At 45.0% G+C, this 10,448-nt stretch overlaps 1 pseudogene across 1 annotated transcript; it reads right to left on the bottom strand.

Annotated features, from left to right (window-relative positions):
* Positions 1–9,091: 9,091 nt before the first annotated feature.
* On the bottom strand, positions 9,092–10,230 carry LOC117084676 (annotated as a pseudogene). The gene has a single exon (XR_004437630.1). The product of XR_004437630.1 is annotated as a protein ARMCX6-like (transcript).
* Positions 10,231–10,448: the final 218 nt, after the last annotated feature.

The raw sequence follows: 10,448 nt of genomic DNA, 5'->3' as shown, positions 1-10,448 counted from the left end.
CATCTTAATGTTTAAATTAATTAGGACCATACTGTAAATACGGTTTAAGATTTTTTAAAAACAAATTGTATCTTTGCAAAAATAATGCACATTTATTGAAGCCATTTGAAAAACATGTAGATAAGCACAAACTACTCTCCAGAACCAGAACTGCAGCTTCAGGCCTCGATGATCAAATAGAGTAGGCATTGAGCACTAATTATGTGCCAGGCAGGTGGACATTCAATAGTAAACAAAACAGACACCATTCTTGTGTTAATACAGCTTATTATCTAGTAGAAAACATAGTCAAAGAAAACAGGAATTTACAATGGAGTGTGATGAATGGTATAAAAATTAATAATGGAAATCTACTTCACCTACAGATGCAGTGGGATGTGATTAAAGCATCTTCAATGTCCTCCATTTTCCTCTTATTTGGCATGAGCTTAGTTGCAAGAACAGGAATAAACTGTTTTGAGTTATTTTGCTCCCTGTACTGTGTAGTAAGAACGTTCAGGAAGGATGGCAGAGAACATGGAGTTGTTTGCCATTGTGGGCCTTACTAGAGGCTCTGTCCAAACCAAGCTTCTCAGTATTCTGGGTTCTGACTCCTTCACAGAGAGTGTCTCCTTGGATTTGTAAATTCGTTTTATACTTTATAATCTGTTCAGTTAATTTTCCAGAAACTCCCTAGCTGCACTCTTGAGTCAGTCACTCGGCAACACCAAATTCCAAAAAGAGAGAGACTGTATATTTCTCAAAAATAAGAAGCATGCACAAGTTGACAGCACCTCAATGGACCCTATGGGTTATAAGAAGCAGAAAGAGATTAGATAAAGAAATTACAAAGACAGGTCATGTTTGCAGGAAGCAATCTGTTCACTTGTTAACATTATAGTTGACCCTGCCCCTGAGTAGCAGGAGAGAGCCCCAGCTGTCTTGCAAAGCCCCAGCTACCTCTTTGTAATGGCTTGGGCCACAAGGAAAATTGTTGACATTACGGAAGACAATGCTGGCCCTAATCTTAGAAGAACTATCTGCAAATAACTGATTTGAGAAAACCTGATATTTCCTAAATATGGTGAATTAAAATGAAACTGGCATACAAGGTAAACACAAATTATACATGAAAAAGAGAGAAAAGGGACATGAAAACTAAATGGCAGATGATGAAAACTCATCTGAAAATGTTACCATAAAGTAGATGAAAATTTTCACCAAATATTTCACATGAATTTGAAAGTTTTAATAAAGCAAGTAAGCAAGAGCTCAATAAAGGAATGGGAAAATAAGAATGAGAAAAAATGTGATCTGTGAGGCTTCTGTGAAGAATGTGAAAAAGAAATTTAACAGTCACAGAGATGAAAGCAAAATGGCAGAAGCACAAGGAAGAGAGAAACTATGGCAAAAGCATAGTAATTAGTGTCAAATCTATGTACATTTAGGACTAAGACCAAAACAAATGTGGTGATTATGTTTACAGAATGAATGTAATGGTGATACACTCAGATGGAGAAGCAATTATACAATGAACAACAATTGGAAGAGGAAAGAAAAACAAGGTGGAAGGTAATGTAAATATGTTGATTTTCTTATCCTTAATGACTGAGGTCAAAAGATACCACCTAAACCAGACAAATATGGTGATACAGGTATAAGTACATTGAATAGTATAAACACTAAGAAATATAATCTAATCAACTAAAAGTGCACGAAAAGAGGAAAGGGAGCAGGGCAGAGGAATAAATGTGTATAAAGTTAATCCTTAAAGCATTATTCATAATAGCAAGAAAATGAAAACACACAAAATATTCACGAATAGGGGACTAAGTAATTATGACACATTAATGCAATAAAATACTATTCAGCTATAAAGTGAAAAGCGAATTTTTAATCCAGTGATAACCAATGATTGACAAGGTTATTTACATATTGCTCTGTGTGTGTGTGTGTGTGCGTGTGTGTGTGTGTTTATTTGTGTGTTTATGTGTGTCTGTATAATATCTCCAGAATAATGCATTAGAAACTGCTTCTGGTGGGAGAGAAGCAAGTAGTGGGTAAGAGAGGGGGTTAAAGATTTTTAAATGTATACCCTTTGTTATCTTTTGAATTTTGAACGACTAGGATGTGTTACCAGTTTTTAAAAACAAATTAAGTTTAAAAATAAGATAAAATGCGGGCAGGCGCGGTAGCTCATGCCTGTAATCTTAGCACTTTGCAAGGCCGAGGTGGGTGGATCACCTGAGGTCAGGAGTTTGAGACCAGCCCGGCCAACATGGCGAAACCCCACGTCTACTAAAAAATAGAAAAATTAGCTGTATGTGGTGGCATGTGCCTGTAATCCCAGCTACTTAGGAGGCTGAGGTAGGAGAACGCTTGAACCCTGGAGGCAAAGGTTGCAGTGAGCCGAGATTGCGCCACTGCACTCCAGCCTGGGAGACAGAGTGAGGCTCCGTCTCAATAATAATACTAATAATAATATAAAATATAAGAGTTGGCTGACTGATCTTTGCCCAGCCTTGTAGATATCATGTGAGATCCCTAATATAGGTTTTGTAGAGTTTCCTCATTCCATGTACATCTGTCTTTGTTCTATCCTCCTGAAAACTGAGGCAAAGGGTACAGGGCAATGTCCTCATTGGCAACTTGACCCCTGTGTCCCTGCCCATTTTCATTATTCGTCATTAAGAGTAATTAGAATATTTCTCTGTTTGTATATTCTCAAAAATAAGAAGCATGTGCAAGTTGACAGCACCTCAATGGACCCTATGGCTTATAAGGAGCAGAAAGGTACTGCCAGTACCTTGCTCAAGAAACTTTGAGTTATTCAAACAAATTTACAAGAAAAAAACAAAGAACCCCATCAAAAAGTGGGCAAAGGATATGAACAGACATTTCTCAAAAGAAGACATTCATACAGCCAACAGACACATGAAAAAATGCTCATCATCACTCGCCATCAGAGAAATGCAAATCAAAACCACAATGAGATACCATCTCACACCAGTTAGAATGGCAATCATTAAAAAGTCAGGAAACAACAGGTGCTGGAGAGGATGTGGAGAAATAGGAACACTTTTACACTGTTGGTGGGACTGTAAACTAGTTCAACCATTATGGAAAACAGTATGGCGATACCTCAAGGATCTAGAACTAGAAGTACCATTTGACCCAGCCATCCCATTACTGGGGATATACCCAAAGGAGTATAAATCATGCTGCTATAAAGACACATGCACACGTATGTTTATTGTGGCACTATTCACAATAGCAAAGACTTGGAATCAACCCAAACGTCCATCAGTGACAGACTGGATTAAGAAAATGTGGCACATATACACCATGGAATACTATGCAGCCATAAAAAGGATGAGTTTGTGTCCTTTGTAGGGACATGGATGCAGCTGGAAACCATCATTCTTAGCAAACTGTCACAAGAACAGAAAACCAAACACCGCATGTTCTCACTCATAGGTGGGAACTGAACAATGACATCACTTGGACTCAGGAAGGGAACATCACACACTGGGGCCTATCATGGGGAGGGGGAGGGGGGAGGGATTGCACTGGGAGTTATACCTGATGTAAATGACGAGTTGATGGGTGGTGACGAGTTGATGGGAGCAGCACACCAACATGGCACAAGTATACATATGTAACAAACCTGCACGTTATGCACATGTACCCTAGAACTTAAAGTATAATAATAATAATAAAAAGAAAAAAAAAGAAACTTTGAGTTCTCAAAGCTAATTTTAAAAATTCATAGCCATCAATTTCAAGTTTTCCTAAATTCCAAAAGCTGCCATTACATATTGGTAACCAGGCCTGGGAGATTCTGACCAAAGATCTTTAATAGAAGCCAAAAGTAGTGAGAACTCAGGACCTAAAGGAAATGTTTATCAGAAAGAAACTTTGTGAAAGGAGAGAGGAGAGATGAAGGAAAACAGCCAATCTCATGTGTCCTGGTTCAAATCAGTTCCCAAATGGAAACCCTAGAGAGTAGTGGGTATCAGGTATGACCAGATAAGTTACTGGGAAATTTAAGAGTATTGGGGTTAGTTTCTTCACTTCCATAGGAACAAGCTGAAAAAATGCTGAGTCTAACATGGGACAGCTCAAGTGGAAGGCTAGAAAAGGCTGTGAGAGAAGGCTGGTGATAACATCTCCCAACACTTCCCTTACCTCCATGCCCCATCCCCAGCTGAGAGGGAAGGTTGCCAACTTCATCTATGACCCAATTCAAAGGACTAGATAATTAAAAATACAGAACTCTGGATATAGATCTATGCATTGACAATTGGTCTTTGTGAGATGCAAATATTTATTCAGAAGAGGGTTGTGTAACACGGTTATCTGGAGTCTTAATTGTGGTGATAGCTTGAGCCATCAAATTGCCTTTCCTTCCTTCAAAACTATCTGATATCCAGCTAGTTGAGAACAAAGAACAATAGAATATGATGGCTAGACTTAATAAAGACCTTGCCAGGGTCGAAAGAAACATGATTGAATAAACCAGAAGAACTAGTTTGGACTACTCCACTGCCAGGGGAGTGGGGGAGAAAGAAAACATAAAAATAAAATGAAGGCAGGGAAAGGGTCTTTAGAAAGATTCTGGGAAAAGAACATTTGTAGAACACTAGGTCCAAATGCTTTGTTTATTCCTCCTTCCCTCCTCTTTGAGAGTAGCAATGGTGAGGCACTTGATCGTCCAATTTTTTCATTGCTATTCTCAAAGCAGTAGAAGCCAAAGACACGGCCTGTGTGCTGGCACGTAGGACCAGGACAGCAGAGTCAAAATAGCATAGTATTATAGGACAAGGTAAAGATCGTGTCCACATAGAAAAACAGATAAATCCTTAGGAATAACCCCAAAAAGAAATGTAAATGATCTTTATAAAGAAAATATCACAAGTGACAAAAAGGTCTAAATAGTTGTACATAGATAAAATTCTAAGATGCCAATCCTTGCCAATTTGATCCATAAAGTTAATATAATTTCAATCAAAACATAAACCATGTGTTCTACAATAAATGACATTAGTATAATTAATATATATTTAGAGAAAATTGAGATAGAAAATCTACCTCAAACTGTCTGTACAGACAGACAGACAGACTGACACACACACACTACTAGTAGGTAACAGTGAAGCTAACTGTAAAAAAGATATTGTGTTTGTATTCCTTCTAAGGAAATAGGCAAAGGCTTTCCTTATAATTTTGAGAAGGAAAGGCTATCATGGAAAAGAAAAAGAAGAAGGAAGGAAGGGAGGAAGGAAGGAAGGAAGGAAGGAAGGAAAAAAGGAAGGAAAGAAGAAGCAAGAAAACAGTACATATAGAAGTCCTAAAAGAAAAATATTGACAGAAGCAGAAAACTCAATTTCCTGAGTGCTGAAATAAATCACACATACACAAAGATATCAAGAGATGGGGTGAGTGAAAACATTGGCAATGGTTGCAACATGTCATAAGGATCTCATTTCAAGTGGAGCTAATGACTACCATACAGGTCAGTACAGCAAGTCTATACTTAGAAAAGGAAATTGCTTTTGTCTTGCACAGTTATAGTAATTAGGGAGAGGAGAGAGACCAGTGCCCAGTTTGCCATGGTGCAAAAGTCGGCAGGATGAGAGTTCCTAAGCTTCCCGTGGGCCAGAATATGTCCTGAGAACATACCTGGAGCAGAGGCCTGCTCACAAGCACCAACACAGCTCTCCCCGCCAACACACACACACACACACACACACACACATCCCACCTGCCTTAGGCCACCTAGTGAGCTGAGGAACTCCAAGTCAGTAAGAGATTCCTGAGGGGAAGGAATGTGCCTCAGGAGAAACTTTAATGCCTGGAAACCACAGAGTGGGTGCGCAGCTGGGCACATGAGGATCCCAGAACGTGCCACAGACAGCGCTAGAACGGAGTGCTCAACCAGTGGCGCTGGGTTCATCGGCTAATCATGAGGGAAAAGAAGTCAAGTCACATCACTGTCTCTCACCTTGCACAAAAGTAAATTCCAGACAGATCGATGAGACAAAACTCTGAATAGAAAGGTGTGAAAGAATGAGAAAACTGCCAAGGAGACTGTGTTCATGGGAGAGTGGGAAAGGCTGTCCTAAACTTCACACCAAAACAAGAGGCAGTAAGGGAAAATGGACCTCCAGGATGGAAAGGAGGCCATGATCAGAGAGAGTAGGGCAGTGGCAGCCAGTGAGAAGACGCATCTGGCATTTGTAACAGATGGGGCAAGGGCCGGCCCTCTGCAGCACTCTGCTGGACTCTGGTGCAGTGCCCATCTGCATCAGAGAGCAGCCAGTGTCCCTCAGAAGAGAGGCAAGAGCAACCCCTGGCCACAGCTACCCAACTCTTTGCCGAGTGGTGCATCGTCAGAGAGACAGACTGGGTGAGGCTATGCTGGTTCAGGGTGGCACTTAAAAGTAAGGGGATTGTGGTGGACACGGCTTTGAGAGTGACACAGCACCCCGGTGAGGATCCAGTGTCTGAGACAGGACGCGCCTGCCGGGAAGCTGGATGTCTGCAACCTTGTGTGCACTCACCTGGAGGGGGGCGGGGCGGGGGTGGCAAACCACAAAATCCCTAGGAGAGGCAGCAGGCTGGGGAGGACACCTGAAGTTGGTCTGGAAGTCAGTCAGTGCCTACAGGCACCAAATGGAAACGTGCTCACGAGATAGATGAGAAACAAACCCCAGGGGGCCCTTTCTGGAGATGGAAGACAGCCTGTGGCGGCAGTTCCAGATTGACACAAGAGACAGGCTCAGGCTGGGGTGGCACCATCAAGGCAGAGCACTCCCCACAGAATGTGGCAAGCTCAGGATTGATGACCTTTCCCAATGTTTGCCACGGGGAAGCCCAGAAAGACTGTCTTTTGGTTGCAGCAGGCAGGTATGTATTGTGATTGATGGCTCGGGGCTGTTTTTATGTTTGCCTTACATATGGAATGGGGGCACCGGTGCTCTTGCCAGTGCCGAGAACCTCTCAGTGTCTTGATCAGGCCCTGGGAGGCAGGCATGCTCCTGACTCCCCTGCGCATCCCAGGGAGGCAGAATTCACGGGAACTGGGCTCATACCCAGGCACTGCAACCAGTCAGGGGATGAGGGGCAGGACAGAAGGGCTGTGCGTGAGTGCTTTCGGGAGGGCAGTGCCAGCAAATGGACAGGAGGGTTTTGACTTGGGCCAAGACAATGCCGTGGAGACGCTTGGACGCTGATGGGCTTTTCTGTTACAGAGTTTGCTCAGGAGATGGGCAGAAAGCCTCTGGGGCGCTCCCTGAGTTAGGACTCAGCTGCAGCCTCACTGTGTCAAGTGCCTCAGAGATAGTGGACAAGTGCACGCAAGGGGAAATTTGGTAGCATGCAGGGAAGTAGGGACGTGCACGGTAATTCTGGACCACAGGCTAGGAGGATGCCTTTGTGCTCAAAGAGACTGAGCAATGAGGTGTCACTGAAGACAGCATTGGTGAAGCAGGCTCCACTGGGAAAAGTGGTTGCAGAGCTGTCTGCAGGGAAATCCCGTTTGAAATCAGATTGCCCAGCCAAACTGTAGTTGGCTTGGGAGAAAGGGTGGTCCTTCTGACAGCTCTTAGGAACCCCTAGGAACTGAGACAGGGCTCCCAGAGCCAGCCAAGGAAGCCCCAGCAGTGTGAGCCTTGATGGGGGGTGTGGTGTCACACAACTGCAAGTTGCTTGTTGGCCATCTCAGACACCAGGGCCTGGGAAGAGGCCTGGTCCCCATTCCAGGTGGGAGGGTTTCCAGAGTTGGTCAGGGGACCTGGCAGGCACTCAGGCCCTCTGGCCAGCACGGACTGTGGGGTAGATGGTACAAGCAAGAAGTTGTAACCCACCTGGAACCCAAGCTGCGGGGGGAAGGGAGAATAAGACAAGAAAAGAAAGCTTTGTTCTGTGTGGAAGAGAACAAGCCGAATGCCCAGCACCATAGAGATGGCGGCCGCCCAGGGCACAGTGACCCACAGCAGCAGCCCTGGGAGACCGAGTGGGTACCAGCACGGCAGCAGCCTTGCCCAAAGGAAGCAGATGTGTTTACTGGGTTTGCCATGGCTTTAGGAAGGCGACCACTTCTTGACACACACAACACAAACATGCAGGGAACCTGGCTTTGCTGATTCAGGGGCTAAACCTGCTGGGCAGGATCTGGTAATGTCGGAGGTGGGGGCGGGTCAGGGGCAGAACGAGCTGCCCTGACCCATGAAGTGCTTCTGTGCCCACGGGCTCTTCCTTTCCTGGCAAGGTGCAGGGACCTCAGGTGGAGAGTGTGGAGGTGTCTCCGGATGGATGGAGGGACCACGGTCGTGCCAAGTGCCCTCAGCATTTGCCCTATCACCCCCGCGGGTAGTCGATGGAAGGCTCCACTGTCCCCTTCCTGGGTCCCACCAAAGGTAGTGGGGATATGGAAGAAAGGAGGTTGCTCCAAAGGGAGCAGCGGCCAACCCTCTCACTCTGTCAGGAAGTAGCACTGGGGATCCCAAGGAAGAGAGAAGGAGGGCTGGAAGCAGATTTCCCCGTGGCTTCGCAGGAAGGATAGAACTACATAGGGTAGGTGCTGGGCAAGCGGCAACATTTGTGCAATAAATGCGCCTCAATGCGTGGTAGAGCTCCCCCACCCGCTCCACCCCGGTCCCCATCCCCACGTCGGATGCGCAGACAAACGAAAAGGCCAGGGTTACTGACCTTTCTTTCCAGGCTGGCAGTCAAGGAAAAGACATTAAGAAGGGATTTCTCTGTGCTGGGCACGGTGCTGCCTGCTTCACGGGTGTTGTGTCTTTCAGTCCTCTCAACATTCCATCCTAATTCCACGAACTCCCCCGCTGTGCCCTCCCCTCCCCCCACCCCCGCCCCCAGCCCCTTCTTGAAGTTTATTCTGAGCACTGCAGCCCCTCTCTATCCCTGCCTCCTGTGAGCACCGATAAGCCGGCATTTGTCAGGGAACAGAAGTCCCAGTCAGCTGGCGTTTACCGTGCTTTTTTTGTCCTTCTCTCAGTGCAGACTGTAAACTCAAGGACAAGGACCATGACTCTTTTCTGCCAATCAAAGCACACAACTTTATTGATGATACACACAGATGCGGACTTGGTGGAAGAGGTTAAGTCGGTACAATAGACAGAAGAGCAGTGCACTTTTTTGATGAATGGGTTCACTATCCATCAGGCGCGTGTAGAAGAAAGAGTAAACGAAAAATAATTCAACCTAAGCTGCAACAAATGCATTTTCAGCTCAAGCTGCGATATGCGTCTGGTCTCTGCAAAGCGGTCCTGCTTGGACAGGGAGACCACCACAGGCAACAATAGCTGTAATTTGATGTTCTTTGTCCACAGCAGGCAGCTGAAGTGATCCCCTCACCACATGAAGGAGGCTGCAAGGGAGGAATTTACAGTGCCAACATTGCCTGCAGACTGCACAACCAACAAGTTACTCAAAGCTCTGTGGGAGCCCCTGCCTGGCCAATAAGAGTGTGGTCCTGGATTGAGCCCTGGAACTTTCACCCAATGAGGTGGTGATTGGCTAAGGCTGGATCTTCAGTAGCACTCTCTGCAGATTCTTTGACATCTGCAAACCAAGCGCGTTGTGGGTGGATTCCGTCCCATTGTGTTCGAGAGGGCCGTTTATGGGGCAACGGTTTCCAGGAGAATCTCTCTGTTTCCTTTTCTGATAAAGAGGGACATGAATGAGAAGAGCATCTGGGCACCGACTAACTCCCCCGCCAAGACTGGCTTTTCAGACAAACCCATCAGTGGTTTCAAAACCTGAACCTTAGCACATCCACTTCCCTCATCAGATATCAAAGGAAACTTCAAGTCTGAAAGGGACTTGGCAAGCATGTTATTAATAACTGTCATGCTTATTAACAAATTAATCTGGCCTGCTGCAGAAATGAGTTGCAGCAACGTGACACAGTCTCCTGACACACTTCATTGATGTACGTCTTAATCTGGCCCTCACTTTCAATGCTCGCATTTAAGTATCCGTGGCACACAAAGCCTCTCTAATAGTGGGGTCTGGAGAGGGCCTCGTGTTTCTAACCATTGAGAGACTGGCCAAATGGCTATTGATACCCTGGCTAAATGGAAAGCCCGCATCCTTGGGCTCAGCAAACAACAGTTTTTCCTGAATGAAAAGATACTTGGAGAGGTCCAGAACACAACTACCATTTTTAAAGTTTTGAGCATATCCAGCATTTTTAAAATTTTTGTTGGGGAATAGGTGATTCATTTTATTTGGATGGTTTGCTTTTGGAGAGGCTGCGAGTTCTTACTGCCCATGATTTTGTCAGACTAATCCCCAGGGCTTGGCTCATCCTCAACTCTTGACTGCAGATCATGGGCCTTACCTTTCTTCCCCACTGTCTGCAGCTCCCCCGCTCTTTTTGTCTTTTCTTGTTTGGATGTGCCTTCTTCTGATAAGTGGATGAACACTGTGTCAACTTCTAG

This window comes from Trachypithecus francoisi, unplaced genomic scaffold (genome assembly GCF_009764315.1).
Source record: "Trachypithecus francoisi isolate TF-2019V2 unplaced genomic scaffold, Tfra_2.0 Contig00054, whole genome shotgun sequence".
In the NCBI taxonomy this organism is placed as follows: domain Eukaryota; kingdom Metazoa; phylum Chordata; class Mammalia; order Primates; family Cercopithecidae; genus Trachypithecus; species Trachypithecus francoisi.
This window is presented reverse-complemented; position numbering and strand designations above follow the sequence as displayed.